This window comes from Octopus bimaculoides, chromosome 4, assembly GCF_046866305.1.
Source record: "Octopus bimaculoides isolate indiv1 chromosome 4, ASM4686630v1, whole genome shotgun sequence".
Lineage (NCBI taxonomy): Eukaryota > Metazoa > Mollusca > Cephalopoda > Octopoda > Octopodidae > Octopus > Octopus bimaculoides.
This window is the reverse complement of record NC_142931.1, coordinates 85456563-85471562: the sequence shown is the minus strand read 5'-3', so window position 1 is coordinate 85471562 and position 15000 is coordinate 85456563. Positions and strand designations below refer to the sequence as shown.

The 15000-nt window shown below is 34.2% G+C and overlaps 1 protein-coding gene across 2 annotated transcripts in view; it reads right to left on the bottom strand.

Annotated features, from left to right (window-relative positions):
* The window catches only part of LOC128247685 (chitinase-3-like protein 1), a 64399-nt gene extending 54382 nt beyond the window's left edge, over window positions 1–10017 (bottom strand). The window contains exon 1 of one of the 2 annotated variants that reach the window (XM_089350913.1): window positions 9128–10017. The gene's annotated coding sequence lies outside the window, so the exon portion shown is untranslated. Of the gene's footprint in view, window positions 1–1827; window positions 2255–9127 lie in introns of those variants that run through there. The other variant, XM_089350914.1, reaches the window with a different exon arrangement.
* Window positions 10018–15000: the final 4983 nt, after the last annotated feature.

The following is a 15000-nucleotide window of genomic DNA, read 5'->3' as shown; positions in this document are numbered from 1 at the left end:
AATTTTTAAAACTGTGTCTATTTCATTTAACTACTTTGAGTTTTTTTTATTTTTCGAAAGGTTCTTTTACTCTGGAATTTACAAACGAGTGAAAACAGATTATTTTCTTTTTTATTATGGTTGTAATAAAATTCTACATTTTATTATATTTTCGAAAGGAAAAACAAAAAGAAATTTATTAACAATGATTAAGATTATATATTAAGGCACCGCGCCAATATATTCTCGGCCAATTTTCCGCAAGTTTTCTAACACCTTATCCTTCCAGTAAGATAATTTACTAGGTGTGGGAGTCTGTTTTACAGTTCATGAAGTTACTGAGATAATATTTATCTCTTTGAACGTTACACTGACTTAGTTCAAATAGACGAATTTAATATGTTGTTGCTTTGTTTGTTTGTTTTGGCGGGGGGGGGGGGAGTTAGACCTGCAGTATTGCCCAATGCAAGAAGTTTTCCAAGACTTTGATATTGTTGTTGTTTTATGTTTTTGTTTTTCACCATTAACTATATGTCTAAGAATAAATATTGATCACGTTGGAGGAATGACAAAAAATAAATAAAAGTTTTATATTAATGATAAAAGCAAAATAGGTACTAATATTAGGTACAAAGCTACACATGTTGAAGCAATATTGTCGATTATAAACGACCCCAGACAACTCAGTAGAACTTGAACTCAGCATGTAACAGGATACAACTAAATACCGAAAGAAATTTTGTCCACCACTCTACCATTTCTACCACCCACCGACCGGAGTTAAATTCACATTGATTTCTAAAATGGCTATACATACATTTTTGGCGGGGGAGGCGAAGGTATAGTCGGTTAAAATGATCCCGGATACTTTATTTAATCAATTCTTGAAGAAAAAAAGTACAAAGACATCCACTGCCGGGTTTCAATGTAAAATTTAACTAAATGTCAGAAAACTTTTTTTTTCAACGTTGTAACGCTTCACCATCATGTCCTGATGAAAATAAATATCAATATTAAACATGTTTGTATTCCAAAAAAAAAAATTGTAATGAAGATTTAAAAGCAGTTTCTCATAAATATATGACAAGCGTATAACTTGAAGAAATCAACGACGTTTCATGCGAAGGTAGGATAATTCTCGCCATTTTGTTGTTTGCTTCTTTGTTTGTTTTTGTAGTGGAAAGAATTTAATATGATTTTGGTATTTTTTCCTAATTTTACGTGTGGATATTTTTCCTTAAGTGGGAACTGGGTTAGAACGGCTCACAACATTATTCAGAGTATTTAGCTAGTAGATTTTAGATATTTTTTTTTAAATGAGGATGCATTTTCAGTTTGACATAATCGTTCATTTGGCATGTTATAGTTTCCATTGACTTTATCAAATTCGTATCATTTGGCGATGCCCGAAACCATGGCAAATGTCACATCTGCGTGCTATGCGACTCTTTAGTTTTAGATCATCATTGACTTCTAAATCGCTAGTATAAGTAGTGAACAAATGCAGGCTGAAGTCAGATCGAGGCAGAATATTGCCTTATCTGCATCGATAGGAATGTAATGTCATGAATCTCCTATAGGCTCAATATGTTTGGCATCCCTTCAAGACACAAACCACCTCGTGTTGTGCGGGGTATTCATGTTGATCCTGAGCTGGATATCGAACAATCTATGAAGCTGGCAAGTTATATATACCATGGTTTTTTAATGGAAACTTGAAGTTGTAAGAGACACTATAGGAAACGTCAATAATTAATACACAATTATAAACAACTAATGTAAATAATATGTTACTCGCTTTGAAATAATTAATATGCTATGTTAATTAGACAAAAACAAAATACTTACTGATGAAGAAAAGTGGAAGAAAAAAGAATTTAAAAGAAATCAGAATGTGATTTCAGCTAAAGTAAGAAGGAAATGTGACATCGTGTCTGCTTGCATTTCAGTTCGTTCAAGACTTTTCTGTAAGTACTTCCAAACTCTGCTGTTTTTGTAAATTTGGTAGTGCCAGCTGTTGCGGCCTCTCATCCTCGTCTTCGCCATTGGCCCAGTGGCAGACACACCACGGATGAACAGTTATTTATATAGACAAATAGCCGATGCATAGATGCTCCACAGAAATTTAAAACGTTGCCTGTCTACTTGATATCTTTGACTGTCTCTCAACTACAAACCACGGAAAAGGTTCGGGAGAAGAGGTATGGGGCAGAAACGGTGTGTGTGTGTGTGTGTGTGTGTTAAATAGTAAAGGTTTGGAGGAGTTATGCGGAGCAGTGCTGTGAGAGTTGATGTCAGAGCCAGTAGAAAGTGGGATGTGTCAGGTGGGAGGATGTGTCTTGCACAAGAGAAATGTCATGTGATCAGTCGTCGCCTGTCAGAGACAGTGACTATCAGAGGCACCGAGTGCGGTTGGTAGAAAAGTGTCAGAATATGACAATATTTTCTTATTTATTTATCAATTTATTTAAGTTCAAAGGAATATATATATATATATATATATATATATATATATATATATATATATATATATATATATATATATATATATATATATATATATATATATATATATATATATATATGTATGTATGTATGTATGTATGTATGTATGTATGTATGTATGTATGTATACACTTATTTGCAATCTTGCACAAACATGAGTGTGTTTGTACGTGATATCGATATAAATTTTCATTAAGATGCAACACAAGAAAATCTTTCGTACGTTATAGACTACATGCTAGATGCTGATCTTGTCCAAGAATTTCAGGTTTGAGTATCGAACGGAGTTTGTGACTTCATGATTTTAATTTGCTTTTTTAATCAACCGTAAAAGATAAATTTAATGGAATTTACAAACTGTCTAACGTTGCATTTATTATTGTTTCGGTATTTCCTACGAAAGAGCATTACACATCCCTCTGAAAATAATCTTAAGACATTATAAAATGCTGACCTTTATTTTTTTTATTATTATTTACTGACTTTTTTTTACGAACCTTTACATTTTGAGTTCAAACCCAACTTTGTCTTTTATCTCACCGGAGTTCTATAAAGTAAAATACTATTAATATCTCAGGATTCGATATATATTCTTTCCTGTACTGCATCTTAAACTTGAATCAAATCATAACAGAAAACCAAGACCTAAACTTCTTTACCTTGTTTGTTGTTTTCGTTTGCTTATAAAATAAAGAATACTTTGAATAGTTTTCAAATAGAACAGTTTGTCGAGAAATGGAACAAACCATCTCACAGAATACCATCCAATTACACATGGAATGTGTCAACTTTGATACAAGATATTTCAAAAATACTTGAAAGACTTGTCTGAACACACCGCATGAATTCTTTAGCAGTTTTTTTGCTATCAATATTAGTTATCTTCAAAATAGAACTATTTAAAAGAAAAACCAATTTAAAAGTATGATGCTAATTATTTTGATTTGTTTCCAAAACATTTTGAGCTTGTTTTATCTAAAAGTTTTCCGTAACTTAAATTAGAAATTTAATCAGCTCTGAAATTTTAAAAATATTTTATTTCAGAAATGTAATGTAATTCAATATTAACCATAAGTTATTTTGAAGAATACACAACAAAGGTTTAATGCTGTTTCTTCATAGATCAAAATATGTTTTCTTCTTTTGTGGGTTGCTGATGGAGGCGTAAGTTCAAAAATGTCGCAAGTTTGGTTTGTGGCTGGTTATGACTTTTCTTACTATGGAAGGTTATGAATACAACAAATCTAAAATCGGGTCATGAACTCAGTTATTATTACTTTTTATCTGTAGACCAAAATCTTAATTCTACTTGCCTAAATATTCTTATCCACATGTTCTCTGATTAATAATGATAAACATTTGTGCGTGTACATGCACACACACAAACATCTGTTCGTGTGTGCGATCGCATGTGTGTTTGTACGTGTATGTATTGGTGTGTCCAGTTGTGGATGACATCAAGTGAATAAGATAATTCATAAACACGTTGGTACACACTTATGTGCTAACGGGTAAATGAAATCCGTTGAACCTTTGTTGAGAGCAAAACAGAATTAAACATATTTCACATAAGATGCTGTAAAACATATATGGCGGCCGACGTGAAGGTTAGCAACGTTTGTGTTTAACATTAATACAATTACAACTGAATTGTAGAACATACGACTGATGACTAATGTCTATATATGTCATATATTTTGTCGGGTATGGATAAATCACCCAATACTTTAGATTACTGTGACGGATAGATATGTAAAAGAATCAGGTAACGGTATCCGTATTGTTTTTGAAATGGCTAACCTAATTTTCTTATTTTTCTATTGCCCACAAGGGACTAAACATAGAGGGGACAAACAAAGACAGACAAAGGGATTAAAATGATTCCATTGACTCCAGTGCATAACTGGTACTTAATTTATCGACCCCGAAAGGATGAAAGGCAAAGTCGAAATGGCTAATCTAATTTTCTTGTGCAACATGAAACACAAAGTTTAAGCGACTTTCTTATTGCTGTGTATGCTATCAACTGATTGATTGTGAATAACTACAACGTTTTGTTTTGTTTTTATGAACGAAGTATAATGATGAATGTGTGAACATCAATTATCAAAAATCTTGTCGGAGGAATAGAAGTTCAACTTGTTCTATCTTGCAGGCCGAGTACAGTACACCTGACGTTATACGGGAGAAATTTTTCACCCAGAGTGAATTAACTATAGTTAAGAAAATGGCAAAAGCAAGATTTGAAGTTGCGTGGCTGGAAAAAGTCTGACCCATGCATCAGATCAAAAGCATCATGAACAGTACGGCCTGTCTGGAAATCTCGAAGAAGGTTTATGCTTTCATATATCAAGAGTCATTCCAGCAGGTCGTAGATTTTTCAACATGACAAAGACCTAATCCATACTGCAGGAATAATCAAGGAATTAATGAAAAGCAAGAAAATCCAAGTAGCCGGGACAATACTTGGATTTAAACTCGATAGAAAATTTATGGAAACGTTTACATGAATATTCAACATAAAGAATCTAGAAAATTAAGCAAAGTGTATGAGTATATAAACCGAAAATTGAGAAGAAATTCTGGATGACTGTCAAATTTATAGATTAAGTATCTCATACATGTGATTTGATTTTGAGAAATTACGGGTATTTGACCAGGATTAGCAGCGTATGGGTTTATTCTTTTCGATGGACATATACTTGCGTGGTATTACTGATACTGTCGAAAATTGTATTAGGCTACTTTAAAATGCTTGTGTTGAAACTTACATCATACGAGTAGAAATAATATTTTTTGTTGTACTTTTAAGGTAAAAGATTCTGTTTCTTTTCATATATAATTTAAATCTTAGGTATTTAAAAAACCGAAAGCAATTAAAAATTGGTCATCACTAAACTTTTGTATATTAAATGACGCATATGTGTGTGTGTGTGTGTGTGTATTTACACACATAGATATTCATGCATATATATGTATGCACATATGTTCATATATATATATATATATATATATATATATATATCATGTGAGTGTCTATATATGTATATATAATATACACATATGTACGTGCAACTGTATATATATGATTTAAGTGAAGAGTGTGCGCGCACGTGTGTGTGTGCGCGCGAGGTGCGTGCGTGTGCGTGTGAATATCAGCATGCCTGTGTGTAGGCGAATTGAGGTATTTGTACTATCGGTGAAAATATTCCGAATGCTTATCCAAATTCGGCCATTTTACTTCACGGGCTTTCTGATTGGAAAATAAGTACAAACGTTAGAATGGCAACATGACGCATTAATATTACATCTCTCTAAGGCAAGAGTGTAAAAACATGGCGTCAGGATGTAATACGATATGTACAATTTAACATGAATGCTATTTCATTACATAACTCATATTAATAATCTTATAAAATCTTTGAAATAACTAATTATAAGCTCCAACCAAAATGGAAAACAACGAGACTAAAGATATATTTGTTTTTCCCCTCGTTAAGTTGTGCCTTTATTTCTAAAGGGCAGTGCAATTTGAATCAGTTATCTCTTTGGGTTAACGAAATCATTTGAGCCACCATTTTCTTTACCGGGTCTATTGTTTCGTCATCACTTATCCGTTCGTTAGCTACAACTAAATTCTGTTTGTTTCTTGATATACACATTATTGTTAAGAAAAGTGGTGCAAAGTTTATTTAGTGCTTTGGACATTGACCAAAGCAAAAAAAATGAAAGGAAAAAAATAGTGCCATTAGCAAAACAAAAATAGACCGGGATGCTGAATCGTTATCTCCCTGCTTATTATGACATCAGAGAAATATTTCAGCATATGAAAATAGCGATTAATTATAGTGTACTGAAAATTGACTTATAAATGTTTTCAATTCACTCGCAAAAGCAATCTATGGTGTTCCAATATGTTAAAATGAACATTCATTACTATTACAGGGTTGAATAAAATCCTAACATGTATGTATGTATGCATGTATGTATGTATGTATGTATGTATCATGTACGTACGTACGTATGTATGTATGTATGTATGTATGTAATTAAAGAAAATATGAAGTTGGTATCAAAAATATATTAAATCAGAATCTAACGGGAAATATAAACACTTAATGGTCTGATGCTTGTATAATAATAATAATAATAATAATAATAATAATAATAATAATAATAATAATAATAATAATCCTTTCAGGTATTGACAGAAGGCCTAAAATTTGGGGATAGGGGGCTTGTTGGTTACGTCATCCCCAGTACTTAACTGGTACTTATTTTATCGACACTGAAAGGATAAAATGCAAAGATAACTTCGGCGGTATTTGAATGAGTAATAATAATAATAATTTATAATAACAGTAATAAGTACAAGTTCATACGTCTATAAAATCGGTTTATGTGTTTTGGTTTGTGCCTTTTTTATCAGACCGTACCTCGGGGCACATTACTTTTCTTTCTTTCTGCAAAGAACGAAAGTTAATTCAACCTGGATATGATATGAACCCAGAACAGGATGTACCTAAATAACACAAGGTATTTTCGCGATCCGCTAGTAATTCTAACATCCACTTCTCTATGTGTACAATGCTATGTAGCTTTATATCAGTAATAATGATAGTAAGTCCATATAGTAGTTATATCAGAAACTGACGCACGCTATGATACTGCTTTGGGTAAATCGCAATACCTACAAGTTTCTATTCCCAATCAAAATTATTTTACTTCCATAGCAAACAAAACATGTATTTTATAAATTCTCTTTTCTCTTAAACTTACTTTTCTTTGAACTACAATCTCATATAGAATATTAAAGTAGTATAGTTTGCATGAAACATTGTTGGTTTGTTGTGTGTATATATGTATATATATATATAAATCCCCCCCCCCCCCCAAAAAAACGAAGAACAAACACAAAAAAAAACAACAACGCGAGGACGTGGTACATGTAAAGTATTAGCAGACGCTCAAGGAAGGAAAGAAAGGTGGTTTTACGTTTCGAGCAAAGCTCTTCAGAAACAGAGGAAAGTCCAATAGAAAAGGAAGACGGAGGAAAAAAAATCGCCAACGATTCACATATGGTTACATTTTGAAATATATATATACATTTTAAAATATATATGTGTGTGTGTATGTGTGTGCATGTGTGTTTAATTTTTTTATTTTATCAAACCAAAACAATGCAATGAAACAAGCCGGTGGTTTGTAACTTTTTCTTGTATTTCAAAGTTTCAGAGTTAGAACCCTTTCCTAAAGAAATCTCCGGAGAAATGGTAGGACAGAGAAGACAGCTCACAGCACCATTTCTCCAAAGGTTCCCTGAGGAAGCGGTCTTAACCCCGAAATATTGAAATACGAGATAAGAGTACAAACCATTGTATTATTTCTTATAACTTTTCGCTTTATAAAATAACAAAATAAAAGAAACACTTATAAATAGATAGATAGGTAGATAGATAGATAGATAGATAGATAGATACACATACATGAATATCAAAAGTCAATGAACAGTTCAAGTTTGTATGAGCGAAAACAAAAAGTGTAATCTCATTAATTCTCAACCACCTTTCCATCACTCCCACCTCTTTTTTCATATCTTCCACGCTTTCATTTCGCAACTGTATGCAGCCAAGGGTAGAACTTTGAAATATGAACTGCATCTTGTAATCAATTGGATGACAGGTTGACAATAAAGTAGGTGTCGTTTCAGTATATGCTGAAAGTAATTCCCAATCTGACGCCATCTTAAATTTATTGAAAAAGTTGAGAATGTGTTGATGCGTCTGCAAAACAAAACATTTTCAAATTCGACAATGATTATTTACAAAAAAAAATAGTAATGATGGGTATATTAAATAACTACACACAAAGGGCCGTAGATTGGCAGTATGGTTAGAGCTTCAGTTAAATGTCATGAAGTTTTCGTTTTGGCTTCTTTATGTTCTGAATTCAAATCCTACCGATGTATTTCCTTCTCCGGGGTCGATTTAATCGTCTACCAGTCTGTGCCAATATACAGTAAACTAGTATGGTAATCGTAGAACCTAAATTCCCACCCAAAATGAGGGGCTCTAACGACAGGTGAGGTAACACACCTCTTGAAACACCTTGTATTTCTGCCAGCCTGACATAACATTCACACACACATACTCCCAGAATGAGGGAGGGGGAGAGGGAGTAAGACAGAGAGACATTTTCTTAAAAGCGAGACCCGTTAAAAGGGACAAGGCAAAAAATACATATAATATATATATATATATATATATATATATATATATATATATATATATATAAACATGCACGCAAAGACATAAATAAATGCATTTGCAAGTGTATAAATGTGTATATCTGAAAAATACATATATAGAGAAATGTGTCTGCATGAATGAATATATGAATGAATGCAGGCATGCATGCATGAAATACATACATACATATATATATATATATATATATATATATATATATATATATATATATATATATATATATATATATATATATATATATATATATATATACATATATATATATATATATATATATATATATATATATAAAGCAAACATTTACAGATGAATATATACAAATATGTAACACTGCAAATGGGATTTATGGTGAAGATAAAGATTATTTGTCTTACCAGATTGATGTTGCGAATATCAGTAAGCAGAATTCGCTTATTGGCGGAGTTGTGTTCGCGTCAAGAATTCTTTAAAAGTGGTCGTTAGTAGGACTGGTACAATTTTTTTTTTTTTTTTGTTGTTTGTTTGTTTGCTTTGCTTTGCTTTTTTTGTTTTTCAGATAATATTGTAAATATGTGTGCATACTATTTATTCCATATCAGCATGAGTATCCCAACAGAGAAATTAGTTGGTTTGTGTGAATGAGAGAATACGCAAACTTTTTCCCCCTCCACCATCCATCTTTTCTTATATTTGTATTTTATAGACGCCCACAGTTATCTATTCTTTTATTACGTTGTCTTCTTTCCATTTGTTCTTTCGTTTTCTTTTCTTTTCTTTTTTTTCTCTATTTTGGTTCTCCTTCATTTTTTCTTTATTTTTTTTATTTTTATTTTTCTCTCTTTTCCTTACAGCATGCACATCCATCGTTTATTTATTTATTTTCTTGGTTGTCTTTTCTTTTTCTTTGGCTTTCTTTTGTTTTCTGTTTTTTTATTCAGCGCTTATATACGTTCATCAATGCAGGGTGAATGCCGAAAAACAATTACATATCAATGAAGCATTTTGCACAAACCGACGACGTATAGTTTAATCCACCTGTATTTTTCAGCTGCTAAAATGAAGTTGATAATAGTTAATGCATGGTACGATATGGCATGGACAGAAGTTGTAGTAAGGGTTTTGACGAGGGTGGTGGAGAAGGAGGGAGAGCTAAGAATGAAAGATACGAGGACAGCAATCGAGTAGCTGATAAAATCTAGTTACTAATCAACTAAATGTCAGAAAGTGTGGAGACGAGAGAGAGAGAGAGAAAAACCAAGCGACAAATTGACTCAGATAATAAGCTTGTCTGAAACGAGACTACATGAATTTAGTTGTAACCTGATATCACTTGTGCACACTCACATATGCTGACACACACGTGCACACATAACACACACATACATGCACATACAAATATATATGTGGTGTAGTGGGGTGTATGTATGTGTGTGTGTATATATCCATATATATATATATATATATATATATATATATATATATATATATATATTTACGCGCACAACGCATACATATTTACAGGCAATTAAAGACATGCATAAATATTTTCACGTACATATATGTACACGTATATATATGTGTGTGTGTGTGTGTGTATATGTATGCATATATACGTTATTGCAAGACAGGCATTGCATGGCACAACACCAAATTAAAGTTGCTGTGTGAACAAGCAAAATTTCGTTCCTTTTTATGGTTTGTCTATCACCATGGCCCCTTGCTGGGCCGCCTAGATTGGTGGTAAAAAGCTGAAAGATCTTTAATCCCGAATGCTTGCAACATAGTGGGCTCCACTAAAAGCACAAACGGTCAGGATATGATGTTCAACTCTGGTGACAGATGGACAGGAGTGGGTCTCCAGCAGGCTTTTGCATATCTTTACTCCCAACTACATAATATACAAACAATCCCTTTAGATCCCTTTAGATCCCTTTGCTCTCATTACTATTTCATCTACAATTTATTTATGTTCCCTGCCAATAGATGTAGAATCCCGTTATACCCCCTAGTTTCATGTTTTTATTTTTTTTTTTTTCGTCGAACCTTAGAACTCATAATGTCGGTCATCTTGTTTCCATGACCGAGATCACAGCAGTCTCCCTGAACAGGACGCCAGTCCGTTGCAAAGCTCAAAACGAGTCATTTTTGAGAGGAGGGGGACATGTTGATTACATCGACCTCAGTACTTGACTGGTACTTTATTTTATCGATTTTCGAAGGAATAAAAGACAAAGTTAATTGCAGCAGAATTTGAACTCAGAGCGTAAAAGGCAGGAAGAAACGCCACCAAATAATTTTGTTCGACCCTCAGACGATTATACCAGCTCGCCACCTTCATACTCCCAACTGCATCATATAATATCCTTTTATCCCTCCTGCTACATTATGTGCAATTGCTTTATACTCCCTACTGCATAATATACGCAGACGCAGTATGGCCGAATGGTTAAGAAGATCGCTTCCTAACCATGCAACCCTGGGTTCGATATCGCTGGGTGGCAGCTTGGAGAGGTGTCAGTTTCTATAGCTTCTAGTCAGCCCATACTTTGTGACAGAAATTGGGCAGACGGAAACTGAGTAGAAGCCCGTAGGATGGTTTGTACTTGTAATTCGTAACGTACAGCTTTGTCCTATACTGTGTCATTCAGATTATGATTATACTAGAGAATTACGTTAAGAGTAGTTGTGTTTGTCATATTCTCGGTCACTTACACCTCAATTCAGGAGCAGATAATTCAGTTAATTGAACAACTGAATCCTCTTCGTTGAACCACGAGGATACTTCAACACTAGTACTTCTACAGGATGTATATTTCTTTGGTACACCCTGCTACGTTATATAAAATCCATTTACACTGGCTGCTACGTCATATATAATTCATTTATACTTCCAACTATATCCATAAACAATTCATGTATATTCTCAAAGAGATCATGCTAGATGTGTGCTTGTGTGTGTGTGTGTGTGTGTGTGTGTGTGTGTGTGTGTGTGTGTGTGTGTGTGTGTGTGAGCGCACGCGTATGCATGTGTGTGTGCGCACACGCTTGTGTGTGCACACGCCTGTGTATGTGCACACGCTCGTGTATGTGCACACGCTTGTGTGCGTGTGTAAACTTAATACCTGCGTTATCCCTCAATTACATAAGAACTAAAATTTTCCAGATCTTCAGATAATGAAATCAAATTTACTTCTTCAAGCATATTAAAATGCTAGACTCAAAATCAAGATAACTTTCTTGTCTTTTTTTTTTTTTCTGAATTAACTGTTGAACCGAAATTCCTGTAGATCTGAAAACAGTAGCTTTTTCCTTTTATTTTTTTTTTAATATAACTGGAAAATAATTCCATTATTCAATATATATGTTATTCTCTACCGGGGTGCGGAGAGCTGGCAGAATCTTTAGCACGCCAGACAAGTTGCTTAAGGGCATTTCCTCTGCCGCTCTAGGCTCGAATTCCGCTAAGATTGACTTTACCTTTCAGCCTTTTGGTGTCGATAAAATAAGTACCAGTCAGGTACAGGGGTCGATACAATTGACTTACCCTTCCCCCTCAAAATTGCTAGCCTTTTGTTAAAATTTAAAAGAATTATTCTCAATTACTTGATTTGCTTTTACCATCTATAAATGTATGTGAGTAATACTAGGTATAACAACCTCAATAACAAAGGAGGGTATATATTTTACTAGGGATAAATCAAGGTACATCTCCTCCAAGTGGCCTTCGCTATTTCATTTCAGCAACACGGTTTCTTTGAGTGTATACATGACTTATATATGGATATAGTAGGAAGTATATAACCTTATACTACGTATTCCATCCATCCAAGGCTTAACAATTGTCTCCAAAACCTCAACGCATCAATTCTAAGATCCTATGGAAAGATGTGAGGTGGCATGACATGACCTTCGTGACCAACCACTTCTAAAACCCATCAAAGTTGCTGGAAGTTTAGTGTGCATCACTCTGGAGACATTAGAAGGGTTTTCGCATCACTTTCTGTCATTTCTTCCGTTAGACTTTTGGTGTTGGTTGAAGTTTTTCTCGTCAAAGAACTAAAGCATGCCATGTTCGCGAGGCTTGAAACTGATCAAATAGTTTCTCCGTGTCTTTGCAGGTATGAATTTGGCCTCTCTTCAATACATACGACTTGTATCGAATTTCCTCGAGCACCACAGTTCTGACAGACCACTCCAATACCTGAAGTTCTTTGGTTTTCTGAGATCATCACCGATAACGTTTTGAACCTGTTGAATGAATTACGGGCTCCTTATAGTATTCGCATGTTTAGAATGTATTTTTTTTTCTCTTCGATAAACTGAAACATTCCCACTCGTGGCTTTCACTTCCATCCGAACTTCGTGTACAAAAGATCTTGCAGCATTTAGAAAGTTGGCAATTTTTTAATCGCTAGGTTCTGCATAAAAGGCATCAATGACTATGCCTTTTCATTTCTTGTATTAGCATTTTTCTGCTATAGGGGACTTCAAAAAAAATTTTTATGTTTCAATGGATTTGAAGAGTGAAATATACCAATATTTAAGTGTCCTCTCTCCACACATATATAATCCCATAGTGCTAGTTCGACTGAGACAATGCAACAGTTATTCAATGCTTAAACCCCATATTTAATTCTTGTATGTCTAAATTTTAAGGCGCAGGAGTGGCTGTGTGGTAAGTAGCTTGCTTACCAGCCACATGGTTCCGAGTTCAGTCCCACTGCGTGGCACCGTGGGCAAGTGTCTTCTATTATAGCCTTGGGCCAGCCAAAGCCTTGTGAGTGGATTTGGTAGACAGAAACTGAAAGAAACCTGTCGTATATATATATATATATATATATATATATATATATATATATATATATATATATATATATATATATATGTTTGTGTGTCTGTTTGTCCCCTCAACATCGCTTGACAACCGATGTTGGTGTGTTTATGTCTCCATAACTTAGCGGTTTTGAAAAAGAGACCGATAGAATAAATACTAGGCTTACAAAGAATAAGTTCTGGGGTCGATTTATTCGACTAAAGGTGGTGCTCCAGCCTGGCCGCAGTCAAATGACTGAAACGAATAAAAGAATAAAAGTATTAATCGTTATTTTTTCCCAGATTTTTGATTGGTATTAATCTTTGAACAGGTGAGTTGTTTTAAGAATATTTATTACATCATCATGATGTAAGAGTTCTAAATTATACCAAAATATATTTTAACGTAATTCGAGCGTTATCTGATATAGAGCTCAATACGACGGATAGAGTGAATAGAATATATGTATTACATCGTAGTTGACATTCTACTCTGCGTTTCACCTCGCATTGTGCTATTCACGACGAAAACAACCAAGGGATTGTTATTCATAATTTTGTCGCTTATTATTTAAAATATGCTTTCCAATATCTTGTAGTACACGAGTATGATTAAGGAATTAATTCAACAAATAGCTGCGCAGGTAGGAAGTTTGTTCTTCAACCTCGTTATTTCAGGTTCAGTCCCATTGCACGGTACACTGAGCAAGTATCTTCTTCAGTTATAGCCTCGAACTGACCAATGCCTTGTGGGTGGATTTGGAAGGGTGAAACTGTTAGGAAGACGGAAATTGTAAGAAAGACGGAAACTGCTGGTTTGTTTTCGTCCCCGTAACGTAACGGTCCCGCAAAAAACCAATAGAATCCGCACTAAGCTTTAAAAAATAACTCCTAGAATGAATATGTTCGACTAAACCCTTCAAGGCTGTGCCCCAGCATGACCACAGTCCAATGACTAAAACAAGTAAAACAAGTAATGATAGATAACCCTAACCCTTCCAGTTTCCAACTACCTGTTGCAGAAGACACTTGCCCAAGGTGCTGTACAGTGGGACTAAACTGGAAATCATGTGGTTGAGAAGCTGACTTCTTAACAACGCCGCAATACCTGCGCCTATATGATTGAAAATTCAGCAGAACCAACAACAGTAGCGCAACAGCAACCAGAAAGCCGCACCAACAAAAACAATAGCAACAGCAATAAAAACAATAGCAGCAACAAAAGTAAGCAAACAAAGAAACAGCAGAACTAACAACAGTGACATGCAACAGCAAGAAGAACCTCTGAGGCAATAACACCAAGATCTCCACCTAAATCAGAAAAGATCTACCCTGTCTCCACCTTCGTTTCAGACTTCTCCGTCTCTACCTTTACTTTTCTCTTCAAATGATATTTGAAAACAAAATCAATAAGGATTTAAAGGAAGAAGGGTCTGTCTTCAATCTTTTCAGTCAT